General features: G+C 54.5%; 5 non-coding genes across 5 annotated transcripts; all 5 read right to left on the bottom strand.

Moving 5' to 3' along the window:
• Positions 1-547: 547 nt before the first annotated feature.
• On the bottom strand, positions 548-640 carry LOC137754279 (small nucleolar RNA SNORD116). Its single transcript, XR_011071797.1, has one exon. It is a non-coding gene; the product is annotated as a small nucleolar RNA SNORD116 (small nucleolar RNA).
• A 2662-nt stretch (positions 641-3302) lies between these two features.
• On the bottom strand, positions 3303-3395 carry LOC137749690 (small nucleolar RNA SNORD116). The gene has a single exon (XR_011070256.1). It is a non-coding gene; the product is annotated as a small nucleolar RNA SNORD116 (small nucleolar RNA).
• A 2687-nt stretch (positions 3396-6082) lies between these two features.
• On the bottom strand, positions 6083-6175 carry LOC137754276 (small nucleolar RNA SNORD116). The gene has a single exon (XR_011071796.1). It is a non-coding gene; the product is annotated as a small nucleolar RNA SNORD116 (small nucleolar RNA).
• Positions 6176-8837: 2662 nt separating this feature from the next.
• LOC137749687 (small nucleolar RNA SNORD116) lies at positions 8838-8930 on the bottom strand. The gene has a single exon (XR_011070255.1). It is a non-coding gene; the product is annotated as a small nucleolar RNA SNORD116 (small nucleolar RNA).
• Positions 8931-11616: 2686 nt separating this feature from the next.
• Positions 11617-11709, bottom strand: LOC137754269 (small nucleolar RNA SNORD116). Its single transcript, XR_011071795.1, has one exon. It is a non-coding gene; the product is annotated as a small nucleolar RNA SNORD116 (small nucleolar RNA).
• Between the last annotated feature and the right edge of the window lie 1676 nt (positions 11710-13385).

Raw genomic sequence — 13385 nt, 5'->3', positions numbered from 1 at the left:
ACAGTGTGCCGACAACTTCAGCAGAGGAGCTGCCAGGGGCAGCACTGAGGCCTAAACCATCAGCCCCCTTCCGCCATCGCCCAACTCCAGCCCACGCCCACCCACTGCTCCAGCCACACCGGGCAGTCAAGAACCTCACTGCGCGAAACACAACAACAGAGGGGGCCACAGGCCTGGCCTGAGGCTCCAGGCTCCCTCCAGGGAAGCTTGCTCATTTTGGCTTCCATAATCAACCTCGGAAGTGGCATGCACAAAGCGTGATCCTGTCCAAAAATCAACTCTCCAAGCTGCAAGCTTACTGGGTCTATACCAGAACACACTCCGACCCTGAAGTCTAGCAGGAAAGCCTGCCCTCTTGCATTCCCTCAACGGCCTTTTAGAAGGGACCGGTGATTCATAGATGACCCAGCTTATGGGCAGACATGGTCGACCCTCAGACAGGAGCCCCTCCAATGATGGAGCCCTTAGTGGTGTTTGCATGCCTGTCAGCAGGGGACGTTGGCCCTCACTCCTAACTGTCCCGTACTCCCGAGAGAGGAAACGTGCTGGACCTCAGTTTCGATGAGGAGACGGTAGAGCGTTCTCACTCATTTTGTTCACATTTTCCAAGGAATGCATACAAGGGTGTCATCATCGATCCAAGCACATGCTGGGACACTGCAGAACACAAAAGGGAAGGCCGTGGGTCTCTGCAGAGGAGCCATGACCTGGAAGTACTCCAAGTGCCTTGGGAATCCACAGTCCTCAGGCCACTCAGCAGGACCAACAATCAATCCACTCTTGCAACCATTGGGCCCATCTGTGGAAATCCTAACATCCAATGGCACATCTTAGTATGGGTGAATGCCTACCGTCCTGATATATCCACAGCCATGCTCGGCAACATGCACCCGCCCCAATTTTTCCAGTTCTCCTTAGCACATCCAGTCATCAGACAATGCGAAGGTTTTCTTCTCTGCCAACAGCCAGCCTTACGCTGCATCTGCACCTGAGAAGTGGACAGAAATCACGCAGGTTTCTAAATTGCACCAGGGTCCTCAGAGAACATGATTTTTGTGAACACTTAGCCAGGGCGTGAGCCTGGAACCTGCTTCCCAAGTACCACTATCCCTTACCGAAAACTGATTGTGTGTCTCACAGCTCGACTGAAGGAAGTTACGCACGTACGTTGCTCGGTGTGTGAGAAGCTGTATGTTTGTATTCACACGTGTGGGCGTGTGGACTGTGACTGTGCACGAGGATGCGTTTGTGGATTCCTGTGTGTGCCGCTAAATACGCGTCTTGGTCTCTGGGTGTCCCTGTTGCCCTTTGCAGACGCCTCTAACAGTAAACGTCATAGTTTATACACAGCACCCTGGTTGGACCCCCAACTGAAAGGAGAAAGACCCCTGTCAGCTTCATGAGGCTGCATGCGAACTTTGACCCGAAGGCTGTCGAAATAGGCCACAGACTCCCGCTCTCCCACAGCCACGCCTTCTGACCAAAGCACAAAGACTGGACGAGACCTCCCTCCCGGCCGTGGGTGTCACACCTATGTGGACCTGGAGATCCTGCCACCTACCACCACATCTGATGTGCCCTTGGTGTCACTCCCAGTGCTCCCGGAAGCAAGGTAAACTCCCATGGGCGGGCTGACACCGACCTGCAGTTGCCGACAGGCACGATGCAGCCTGGCACTTCTCAAGGGGTTAATGGACTTCGGCCCAAGTGCCTCATCTCGCCAACTAGACCAAATCACTTTCCATGACCCCTTGGGAAGCCCTCAATGGGAAGAGTCGGGCTTTAGCAACCATGACACAGGTTGGAACCCCACAGCGGAAATTAGGCCACCTTCCCGGCCACGTAGAGGCAAGCTTCCAACTGGTAGGGTTTTCGGCCCTGACCACTGAGGAAACGCTCAAACGCTACACAGCCTCGTCCTAAGTGCCCTCCTCCTGCCTGCAGGGCGACTCGACTCTACTTGAAGCCACAGACATCATGCGAACACGGAGACACTGAACAGCAGGGAAGACACACCTCAAGCCTGTCTGCTTTGATGATGCCCACCCCACACCATGCATCCTGGCAATTCTCCACTGCCACAGCGACACTACCGAGGAACTCACAGTGATCAAAGGCACTTTCCCCGAGGACCACAGACAGACTTTCAACGGAAAACCTTTGCCACACGAGGGGACCTGGAACCTTGAAAGGGCACAGTGGCTGTCCACGACAGTACGCCTGGTGTTGCAACAGTGCCCCCACCTCTGTCCCCCCAACCGACTGCTCCAGATAAAACTCTGGCTGTTCGCAAGCCAAGTCATGCCCCCCCGGGAGAAGCACTTTCGCTTTGCACATTCCCAAACAAGGGAACAAAGCGGCCAAAGGGGATGTTCGCATAACTAAACATCCTCCAAGGAGGCCAGCATATTCGCGTCACCATGTCAATCTTCTTTATGTCTCGCAAGACACCCTTTGAGTGTCTTTCCTCTGGCAATGGGATTCCAAATCTACACAGTTACCTACCTCACCTCATCCACCTGAACTGCCAAAGCCATCCCCTCCATAGGGAGCTGATGCCAGCCAATCACGAACATGACACATCCTTGGGAAGCCGAGGCCAGCCCCTGCAACCCAATTATGATAGCCTAATCCACGACATCACAAAGGACATGTCCACATCTTCCCTTACCTTCCTGTGCGGGTCATCAGTGATCCACGCAGGTTTAAATTCAGCACTTGTTCCTGTCCCCACTCCACGATGACCCACTTGGCATCAACACTGTACCGGGAGTTAAAGTAGAGAAGCAAACAAGGGCAGCAGCGAGGCCGAATCCTTCAGCCGCTTTCCTCCGATGCCCAACCGAGCTCACCCCTGCCCATTGCTCCAGCCTCACTAGGCACTCGAGAACCTCACCGTGAAAAACGCAAGAACAGGGAGGTCCACAGACCTGTCCTGAGATTCAAGGCACCAACCAGGGACGCCTGCTCATTTTGGCTTCCAGAAAAAACCCCCAAAATGGCATGCACGAAGCGTGATCCTGGCCAAAACTCACCTCCCAACTGCAAGCTAACTGGGCCTAGACCAGCACACACTCCGACTCTTAAGACCAGCAGGAGAGCCTGGCCCCTCGCATTCCCTCAACAGCCATTCAGCAGGGACCCGGGATTCACAGATAACACAGCTTATGTGCAGACACGGTCAACCCTCAGACAGGAGCCCCTCCAATACTGGAGTCCTTGGTGGTGTTTGCATGCATGTCGGCGGGAGAGGCTGGCCCTCATTCCGAACTGTCCTCTCCCCCTGAGAGAGGAAACGTGCTGAACCTCAGTTTCGATGAGGAGACGGTAGAGTGTTCTCACTCATTTGGTTCAGATTTTCCAAGAAATGCATGCAAGGGTGTCATCATCGATCCAAGCACATGCTGGGACGCTGCAGAACACAACGGGGTGTGCGCGGGTCTCTGTACAGGAGCCATGAGCCTGGGCTACCTCAAAAGCCTGGAGAATCCACAGCCATCAGGCCACTCAGCAAGAGGAAAAATCAAACCACTCTTGCAGCCATTGGGCCCGTCTGAGGAAAACCTAATACCTAATGGCACATTTGGGGTGCTTGAATACCTACCATCCTGAGTTATCCACGACCATGCTCGGGGACATGGGCCCGCCTCACTTTTTTCAGTTCTCCTTAGCACGTCCAGTCATCAGAGCACACGAAGGTCTTCTTGTTTGTGCCGACGGCCAGCCTTTCCCAGCAAGTGCCCCTGAGAAGTGGACAGAAATCACCGAGGCTTCATAAGTGGACTGGTGTCCTCAGAGGACATGATCCATAAAAACATTTACCTGGCCTTGAGCTCTGAAACTGCTTCCCAAGGACCTCTATCCCTTACTGAGAATTGACTGCATGTCTGATAGTACGACTGCAGGAAGTTAGGCACATACGTTGGCCGTTGTGTGAGAGCCTGTATATGTGTGCTCACGCGTGTGGGCATGTGTGACTGTGACTGTGCATGCGGACGTGCTTTGGGTTTCTCTGTGTGCCGCTGAATACGCGTCTTGGTCTCTGTGTGTCCCTATGGCCCTGTGAAGAGGAGTCCAACAATAAAAGAAATAGTTTATACACAGCACCCTGGTAAGACCCCCAACTGAAAGGAGAAAGACCCCTGTCAGCTTCAAGAGTCCGCAGGCACACTTTGACCCCCAGGATCTGTTGAAAGAGTCCATGGACTCCCGCTCTCCCACAGCCACGCCTTCTGACAAAAACACACAGCCTCGACGAGACCTGCCTCCGGGCCTTGGCTGTGACATCTCCGTGCACCTCGAGACTCTGTCAGCTACCAGTATATCTGATGGGCATTTGGGGTCACTCGCAGCACTTCCGGAAGCAAGGGAACTCCCATGGTCGGGCCGACACCGACCGGCAGCTGTCTACTGCCAAGATGCAGCCTGAAACCACTCAAGGGGCTAACGAACGTGGGCCCACGTGCCACTTCTCGCCAACTAGGCCTAATCACTTTCCATTGACCTGTGGGAATGCCCACCACTGGAAGTGGAGGGAGTCAGCCACCATGACCCATGTCGGATCCCCATGGCGGAGACTATTCCACATGCCCAGCCACGTCTCAGGCAGCTCCCATCTTGAATGTTCACGGCCCTGACCCTTAAGGAAACTCTCAAACCCTTGAAAGCCTCGTCCTACGTGCCCTCCTCCAGCCCACAGGGTGACACGACCCTACTGGAAACCACAAACGTCTTCCGAACACGGGAACACTGAACACCAGGGAAGACAGACCACAAGCCTGTCTCCTTCGTTGATGCTGATCCCACCCCATGCATCCTGGAAATTCTCCACTGCCACAGTGACACTACCGAGTAACTCACATTGATCAAAGGCATGGTCCCCGAGGACCACAGACAGACTTGCAACGGAAGACCTCTGCCATGCGAGGGGACTTGGAAGCCTGAAAGGGAAAAGTGTCTGGCCACGGCAGCACAGCAGGTATGGCAATGGTGCCCCCATCTCTGCCCCACCAATGGACTGCTCCAGATAAACCTCTGGCTGTTCGAAAGGCCTGCGTGCTACACTGGCCGGTCGCGTCATTCCCCCACGGGAGAAACACTTTCGCTTTACACATTGCCAAACAAGGGAACAAAGCGGCCAAAGGGGATGTTCACATAACTCAACTACCTCCAAGGAGGCCGGCACAGACGCCTCACCATGTCGATCTTCCCTACTTCCCGCAAGACACCCTTTGGGTGTCATTCCTCGGGCAACGGGATCACAACTCTACACAAGTTACCTACCTCAACTCACCCACTTGAACTGCCAAAGCCATCTGCTCCATAGGCAGCTTATGCCAGCCCATCACGAACAAGACACATTCTTGGGAAGCCGAGGCCAGCGACTGCAACCCAATGATGACAGCCCATCCCACGACATCACACAGGACCTTTTCTCATGATACCTTACCTTTCTCTCCAGGCCAGGAGCCACCACCCAGGCTGAAATGCTTCACTCGATCCACACCCCACTCCACGAACATCCACATAGCGCCAACAGTGTGCCGACAACTTCAGCAGAGGAGCTGTCAGGGGCAGCACTGAGGCCTAAACCATCAGCCCCCTTCCGCCATCGCCCAACTCCAGCCCACGCCCACCCACTGCTCCAGCCACACCGGGCAGTCAAGAACCTCACTGCGCGAAACACAACAACAGAGGGGGCCACAGGCCTGGCCTGAGGCTCCAGGCTCCCTCCAGGGAAGCTTGCTCATTTTGGCTTCCATAATCAACCTCGGAAGTGGCATGCACAAAGCGTGATCCTGTCCAAAAATCAACTCTCCAAGCTGCAAGCTTACTGGGTCTATACCAGAACACACTCCGACCCTGAAGTCTAGCAGGAAAGCCTGCCCTCTTGCATTCCCTCAACGGCCTTTTAGAAGGGACCGGTGATTCATAGATGACCCAGCTTATGGGCAGACATGGTCGACCCTCAGACAGGAGCCCCTCCAATGATGGAGCCCTTAGTGGTGTTTGCATGCCTGTCAGCAGGGGACGTTGGCCCTCACTCCTAACTGTCCCGTACTCCCGAGAGAGGAAACGTGCTGGACCTCAGTTTCGATGAGGAGACGGTAGAGCGTTCTCACTCATTTTGTTCACATTTTCCAAGGAATGCATACAAGGGTGTCATCATCGATCCAAGCACATGCTGGGACGCTGCAGAACACAAAAGGGAAGGCCGTGGGTCTCTGCAGAGGAGCCATGACCTGGAAGTACTCCAAGTGCCTTGGGAATCCACAGTCCTCAGGCCACTCAGCAGGACCAACAATCAATCCACTCTTGCAACCATTGGGCCCATCTGTGGAAATCCTAACATCCAATGGCACATCTTAGTATGGGTGAATGCCTACCGTCCTGATATATCCACAGCCATGCTCGGCAACATGCACCCGCCCCAATTTTTCCAGTTCTCCTTAGCACATCCAGTCATCAGACAATGCGAAGGTTTTCTTCTCTGCCAACAGCCAGCCTTACGCTGCAACTGCACCTGAGAAGTGGACAGAAATCACGCAGGTTTCTAAATTGCACCAGGGTCCTCAGAGAACATGATTTTTGTGAACACTTAGCCAGGGCGTGAGCCTGGAACCTGCTTCCCAAGTACCACTATCCCTTACCGAAAACTGATTGTGTGTCTCACAGCTCGACTGAAGGAAGTTACGCACGTACGTTGCTCGGTGTGTGAGAAGCTGTATGTTTGTATTCACACGTGTGGGCGTGTGGACTGTGACTGTGCACGAGGATGCGTTTGTGGATTCCTGTGTGTGCCGCTAAATACGCGTCTTGGTCTCTGGGTGTCCCTGTTGCCCTTTGCAGACGCCTCTAACAGTAAACGTCATAGTTTATACACAGCACCCTGGTTGGACCCCCAACTGAAAGGAGAAAGACCCCTGTCAGCTTCATGAGGCTGCATGCGAACTTTGACCCGAAGGCTGTCGAAATAGGCCACAGACTCCCGCTCTCCCACAGCCACGCCTTCTGACCAAAGCACAAAGACTGGACGAGACCTCCCTCCCGGCCGTGGGTGTCACACCTATGTGGACCTGGAGATCCTGCCACCTACCACCACATCTGATGTGCCCTTGGTGTCACTCCCAGTGCTCCCGGAAGCAAGGTAAACTCCCATGGGCGGGCTGACACCGACCTGCAGTTGCCGACAGGCACGATGCAGCCTGGCACTTCTCAAGGGGTTAATGGACTTCGGCCCAAGTGCCTCATCTCGCCAACTAGACCAAATCACTTTCCATGACCCCTTGGGAAGCCCTCAATGGGAAGAGTCGGGCTTTAGCAACCATGACACAGGTTGGAACCCCACAGCGGAAATTAGGCCACCTTCCCGGCCACGTAGAGGCAAGCTTCCAACTGGTAGGGTTTTCGGCCCTGACCACTGAGGAAACGCTCAAACGCTACACAGCCTCGTCCTAAGTGCCCTCCTCCTGCCTGCAGGGCGACTCGACTCTACTTGAAGCCACAGACATCATGCGAACACGGAGACACTGAACAGCAGGGAAGACACACCTCAAGCCTGTCTGCTTTGATGATGCCCACCCCACACCATGCATCCTGGCAATTCTCCACTGCCACAGCGACACTACCGAGGAACTCACAGTGATCAAAGGCACTTTCCCCGAGGACCACAGACAGACTTTCAACGGAAAACCTTTGCCACACGAGGGGACCTGGAACCTTGAAAGGGCACAGTGGCTGTCCACGACAGTACGCCTGGTGTTGCAACAGTGCCCCCACCTCTGTCCCCCCAACCGACTGCTCCAGATAAAACTCTGGCTGTTCGCAAGCCGAGTCATGCCCCCCCGGGAGAAGCACTTTCGCTTTGCACATTCCCAAACAAGGGAACAAAGCGGCCAAAGGGGATGTTCGCATAACTAAACATCCTCCAAGGAGGCCAGCATATTCGCGTCACCATGTCAATCTTCTTTATGTCTCGCAAGACACCCTTTGAGTGTCTTTCCTCTGGCAATGGGATTCCAAATCTACACAGTTACCTACCTCACCTCATCCACCTGAACTGCCAAAGCCATCCTTTCCATAGGGAGCTGATGCCAGCCAATCACGAACATGACACATCCTTGGGAAGCCGAGGCCAGCCCCTGCAACCCAATTATGATAGCCTAATCCACGACATCACAAAGGACATGTCCACATCTTCCCTTACCTTCCTGTGCGGGCCATCAGTGATCCACGCAGGTTTAAATTCAGCACTTGTTCCTGTCCCCACTCCACGATGACCCACTTGGCATCAACACTGTGCCGGGAGTTAAAGTAGAGAAGCAAACAAGGGCAGCAGCGAGGCCGAATCCTTCAGCCGCTTTCCTCCGATGCCCAACCGAGCTCACCCCTGCCCATTGCTCCAGCCTCACTAGGCACTCGAGAACCTCACCGTGAAAAACGCAAGAACAGGGAGGTCCACAGACCTGTCCTGAGATTCAAGGCACCAACCAGGGACGCTTGCTCATTTTGGCTTCCAGAAACAACCCCCAAAATGGCATGCACGAAGCGTGATCCTGGCCAAAACTCACCTCCCAACTGCAAGCTAACTGGGCCTAGACCAGCACACACTCCGACTCTTAAGACCAGCAGGAGAGCCTGGCCCCTCGCATTCCCTCAACAGCCATTCAGCAGGGACCCGGGATTCACAGATAACACAGCTTATGTGCAGACACGGTCAACCCTCAGACAGGAGCCCCTCCAATACTGGAGTCCTTGGTGGTGTTTGCATGCATGTCGGCGGGAGAGGCTGGCCCTCATTCCGAACTGTCCTCTCCCCCTGAGAGAGGAAACGTGCTGAACCTCAGTTTCGATGAGGAGACGGTAGAGTGTTCTCACTCATTTGGTTCAGATTTTCCAAGAAATGCATGCAAGGGTGTCATCATCGATCCAAGCACATGCTGGGACGCTGCAGAACACAACGGGGTGTGCGCGGGTCTCTGTACAGGAGCCATGAGCCTGGGCTACCTCAAAAGCCTGGAGAATCCACAGCCATCAGGCCACTCAGCAAGAGGAAAAATCAAACCACTCTTGCAGCCATTGGGCCCGTCTGAGGAAAACCTAATACCTAATGGCACATTTGGGGTGCTTGAATACCTACCATCCTGAGTTATCCACGACCATGCTCGGGGACATGGGCCCGCCTCACTTTTTTCAGTTCTCCTTAGCACGTCCAGTCATCAGAGCACACGAAGGTCTTCTTGTTTGTGCCGACGGCCAGCCTTTCCCAGCAAGTGCCCCTGAGAAGTGGACAGAAATCACCGAGGCTTCATAAGTGGACTGGTGTCCTCAGAGGACATGATCCATAAAAACATTTACCTGGCCTTGAGCTCTGAAACTGCTTCCCAAGGACCTCTATCCCTTACTGAGAATTGACTGCATGTCTGATAGTACGACTGCAGGAAGTTAGGCACATACGTTGGCCGTTGTGTGAGAGCCTGTATATGTGTGCTCACGCGTGTGGGCATGTGTGACTGTGACTGTGCATGCGGACGTGCTTTGGGTTTCTCTGTGTGCCGCTGAATACGCGTCTTGGTCTCTGTGTGTCCCTATGGCCCTGTGAAGAGGAGTCCAACAATAAAAGAAATAGTTTATACACAGCACCCTGGTAAGACCCCCAACTGAAAGGAGAAAGACCCCTGTCAGCTTCAAGAGTCCGCAGGCACACTTTGACCCCCAGGATCTGTTGAAAGAGTCCATGGACTCCCGCTCTCCCACAGCCACGCCTTCTGACAAAAACACACAGCCTCGACGAGACCTGCCTCCGGGCCTTGGCTGTGACATCTCCGTGCACCTCGAGACTCTGTCAGCTACCAGTATATCTGATGGGCATTTGGGGTCACTCGCAGCACTTCCGGAAGCAAGGGAACTCCCATGGTCGGGCCGACACCGACCGGCAGCTGTCTACTGCCAAGATGCAGCCTGAAACCACTCAAGGGGCTAACGAACGTGGGCCCACGTGCCACTTCTCGCCAACTAGGCCTAATCACTTTCCATTGACCTGTGGGAATGCCCACCACTGGAAGTGGAGGGAGTCAGCCACCATGACCCATGTCGGATCCCCATGGCGGAGACTATTCCACATGCCCAGCCACGTCTCAGGCAGCTCCCATCTTGAATGTTCACGGCCCTGACCCTTAAGGAAACTCTCAAACCCTTGAAAGCCTCGTCCTACGTGCCCTCCTCCAGCCCACAGGGTGACACGACCCTACTGGAAACCACAAACGTCTTCCGAACACGGGAACACTGAACACCAGGGAAGACAGACCACAAGCCTGTCTCCTTCGTTGATGCTGATCCCACCCCATGCATCCTGGAAATTCTCCACTGCCACAGTGACACTACCGAGTAACTCACATTGATCAAAGGCATGGTCCCCGAGGACCACAGACAGACTTGCAACGGAAGACCTCTGCCATGCGAGGGGACTTGGAAGCCTGAAAGGGAAAAGTGTCTGGCCACGGCAGCACAGCAGGTATGGCAATGGTGCCCCCATCTCTGCCCCACCAATGGACTGCTCCAGATAAACCTCTGGCTGTTCGCAAGGCCTGCGTGCTACACTGGCCGGTCGCGTCATTCCCCCACGGGAGAAACACTTTCGCTTTACACATTGCCAAACAAGGGAACAAAGCGGCCAAAGGGGATGTTCACATAACTCAACTACCTCCAAGGAGGCCGGCACAGACGCCTCACCATGTCGATCTTCCCTACTTCCCGCAAGACACCCTTTGGGTGTCATTCCTCGGGCAACGGGATCACAACTCTACACAAGTTACCTACCTCAACTCACACACTTGAACTGCCAAAGCCATCTGCTCCATAGGCAGCTTATGCCAGCCCATCACGAACAAGACACATTCTTGGGAAGCCGAGGCCAGCGACTGCAACCCAATGATGACAGCCCATCCCACGACATCACACAGGACCTTTTCTCATGATACCTTACCTTTCTCTCCAGGCCAGGAGCCACCACCCAGGCTGAAATGCTTCACTCGATCCACACCCCACTCCACGAACATCCACTTAGCGCCAACAGTGTGCCGACAACTTCAGCAGAGGAGCTGTCAGGGGCAGCACTGAGGCCTAAACCATCAGCCCCCTTCCGCCATCGCCCAACTCCAGCCCACGCCCACCCACTGCTCCAGCCACACCGGGCAGTCAAGAACCTCACTGCGCGAAACACAACAACAGAGGGGGCCACAGGCCTGGCCTGAGGCTCCAGGCTCCAACCAGGGAAGCTTGCTCATTTTGGCTTCCATAATCAACCTCGGAATCGGATGCACAAAGCGTGATCCTGTCCCAAAATCAACTCTCCAAGCTGCAAGCTTACTGGGTCTATACCAGAACACACTCCGACCCTGAAGTCTAGCAGGAAAGCCTGCCCTCTTGCATTCCCTCAACGGCCTTTTAGAAGGGACCGGTGATTCATAGATGACCCAGCTTATGGGCAGACATGGTCGACCCTCAGACAGGAGCCCCTCCAATGATGGAGCCCTTAGTGGTGTTTGCATGCCTGTCAGCAGGGGACGTTGGCCCTCACTCCTAACTGTCCCGTACTCCCGAGAGAGGAAACGTGCTGGACCTCAGTTTCGATGAGGAGACGGTAGAGCGTTCTCACTCATTTTGTTCACATTTTCCAAGGAATGCATACAAGGGTGTCATCATCGATCCAAGCACATGCTGGGACGCTGCAGAACACAAAAGGGAAGGCCGTGGGTCTCTGCAGAGGAGCCATGACCTGGAAGTACTCCAAGTGCCTTGGGAATCCACAGTCCTCAGGCCACTCAGCAGGACCAACAATCAATCCACTCTTGCAACCATTGGGCCCATCTGTGGAAATCCTAACATCCAATGGCACATCTTAGTATGGGTGAATGCCTACCGTCCTGATATATCCACAGCCATGCTCGGCAACATGCACCCGCCCCAATTTTTCCAGTTCTCCTTAGCACATCCAGTCATCAGACAATGCGAAGGTTTTCTTCTCTGCCAACAGCCAGCCTTACGCTGCAACTGCACCTGAGAAGTGGACAGAAATCACGCAGGTTTCTAAATTGCACCAGGGTCCTCAGAGAACATGATTTTTGTGAACACTTAGCCAGGGCGTGAGCCTGGAACCTGCTTCCCAAGTACCACTATCCCTTACCGAAAACTGATTGTGTGTCTCACAGCTCGACTGAAGGAAGTTACGCACGTACGTTGCTCGGTGTGTGAGAAGCTGTATGTTTGTATTCACACGTGTGGGCGTGTGGACTGTGACTGTGCACGAGGATGCGTTTGTGGATTCCTGTGTGTGCCGCTAAATACGCGTCTTGGTCTCTGGGTGTCCCTGTTGCCCTTTGCAGACGCCTCTAACAGTAAACGTCATAGTTTATACACAGCACCCTGGTTGGACCCCCAACTGAAAGGAGAAAGACCCCTGTCAGCTTCATGAGGCTGCATGCGAACTTTGACCCGAAGGCTGTCGAAATAGGCCACAGACTCCCGCTCTCCCACAGCCACGCCTTCTGACCAAAGCACAAAGACTGGACGAGACCTCCCTCCCGGCCGTGGGTGTCACACCTATGTGGACCTGGAGATCCTGCCACCTACCACCACATCTGATGTGCCCTTGGTGTCACTCCCAGTGCTCCCGGAAGCAAGGTAAACTCCCATGGGCGGGCTGACACCGACCTGCAGTTGCCGACAGGCACGATGCAGCCTGGCACTTCTCAAGGGGTTAATGGACTTCGGCCCAAGTGCCTCATCTCGCCAACTAGACCAAATCACTTTCCATGACCCCTTGGGAAGCCCTCAATGGGAAGAGTCGGGCTTTAGCAACCATGACACAGGTTGGAACCCCACAGCGGAAATTAGGCCACCTTCCCGGCCACGTAGAGGCAAGCTTCCAACTGGTAGGGTTTTCGGCCCTGACCACTGAGGAAACGCTCAAACGCTACACAGCCTCGTCCTAAGTGCCCTCCTCCTGCCTGCAGGGCGACTCGACTCTACTTGAAGCCACAGACATCATGCGAACACGGAGACACTGAACAGCAGGGAAGACACACCTCAAGCCTGTCTGCTTTGATGATGCCCACCCCACACCATGCATCCTGGCAATTCTCCACTGCCACAGCGACACTACCGAGGAACTCACAGTGATCAAAGGCACTTTCCCCGAGGACCACAGACAGACTTTCAACGGAAAACCTTTGCCACACGAGGGGACCTGGAACCTTGAAAGGGCACAGTGGCTGTCCACGACAGTACGCCTGGTGTTGCAACAGTGCCCCCACCTCTGTCCCCCCAACCGACTGCTCCAGATAAAACTCTGGCTGTTCGCAAGCCGAGTCATGCCCCCCCGGGAG

The sequence above is a fragment of the Eschrichtius robustus genome, chromosome 1 (assembly GCF_028021215.1).
Source record: "Eschrichtius robustus isolate mEscRob2 chromosome 1, mEscRob2.pri, whole genome shotgun sequence".
NCBI classification, from domain to species: Eukaryota; Metazoa; Chordata; class Mammalia; order Artiodactyla; family Eschrichtiidae; genus Eschrichtius; species Eschrichtius robustus.
This window is presented reverse-complemented; position numbering and strand designations above follow the sequence as displayed.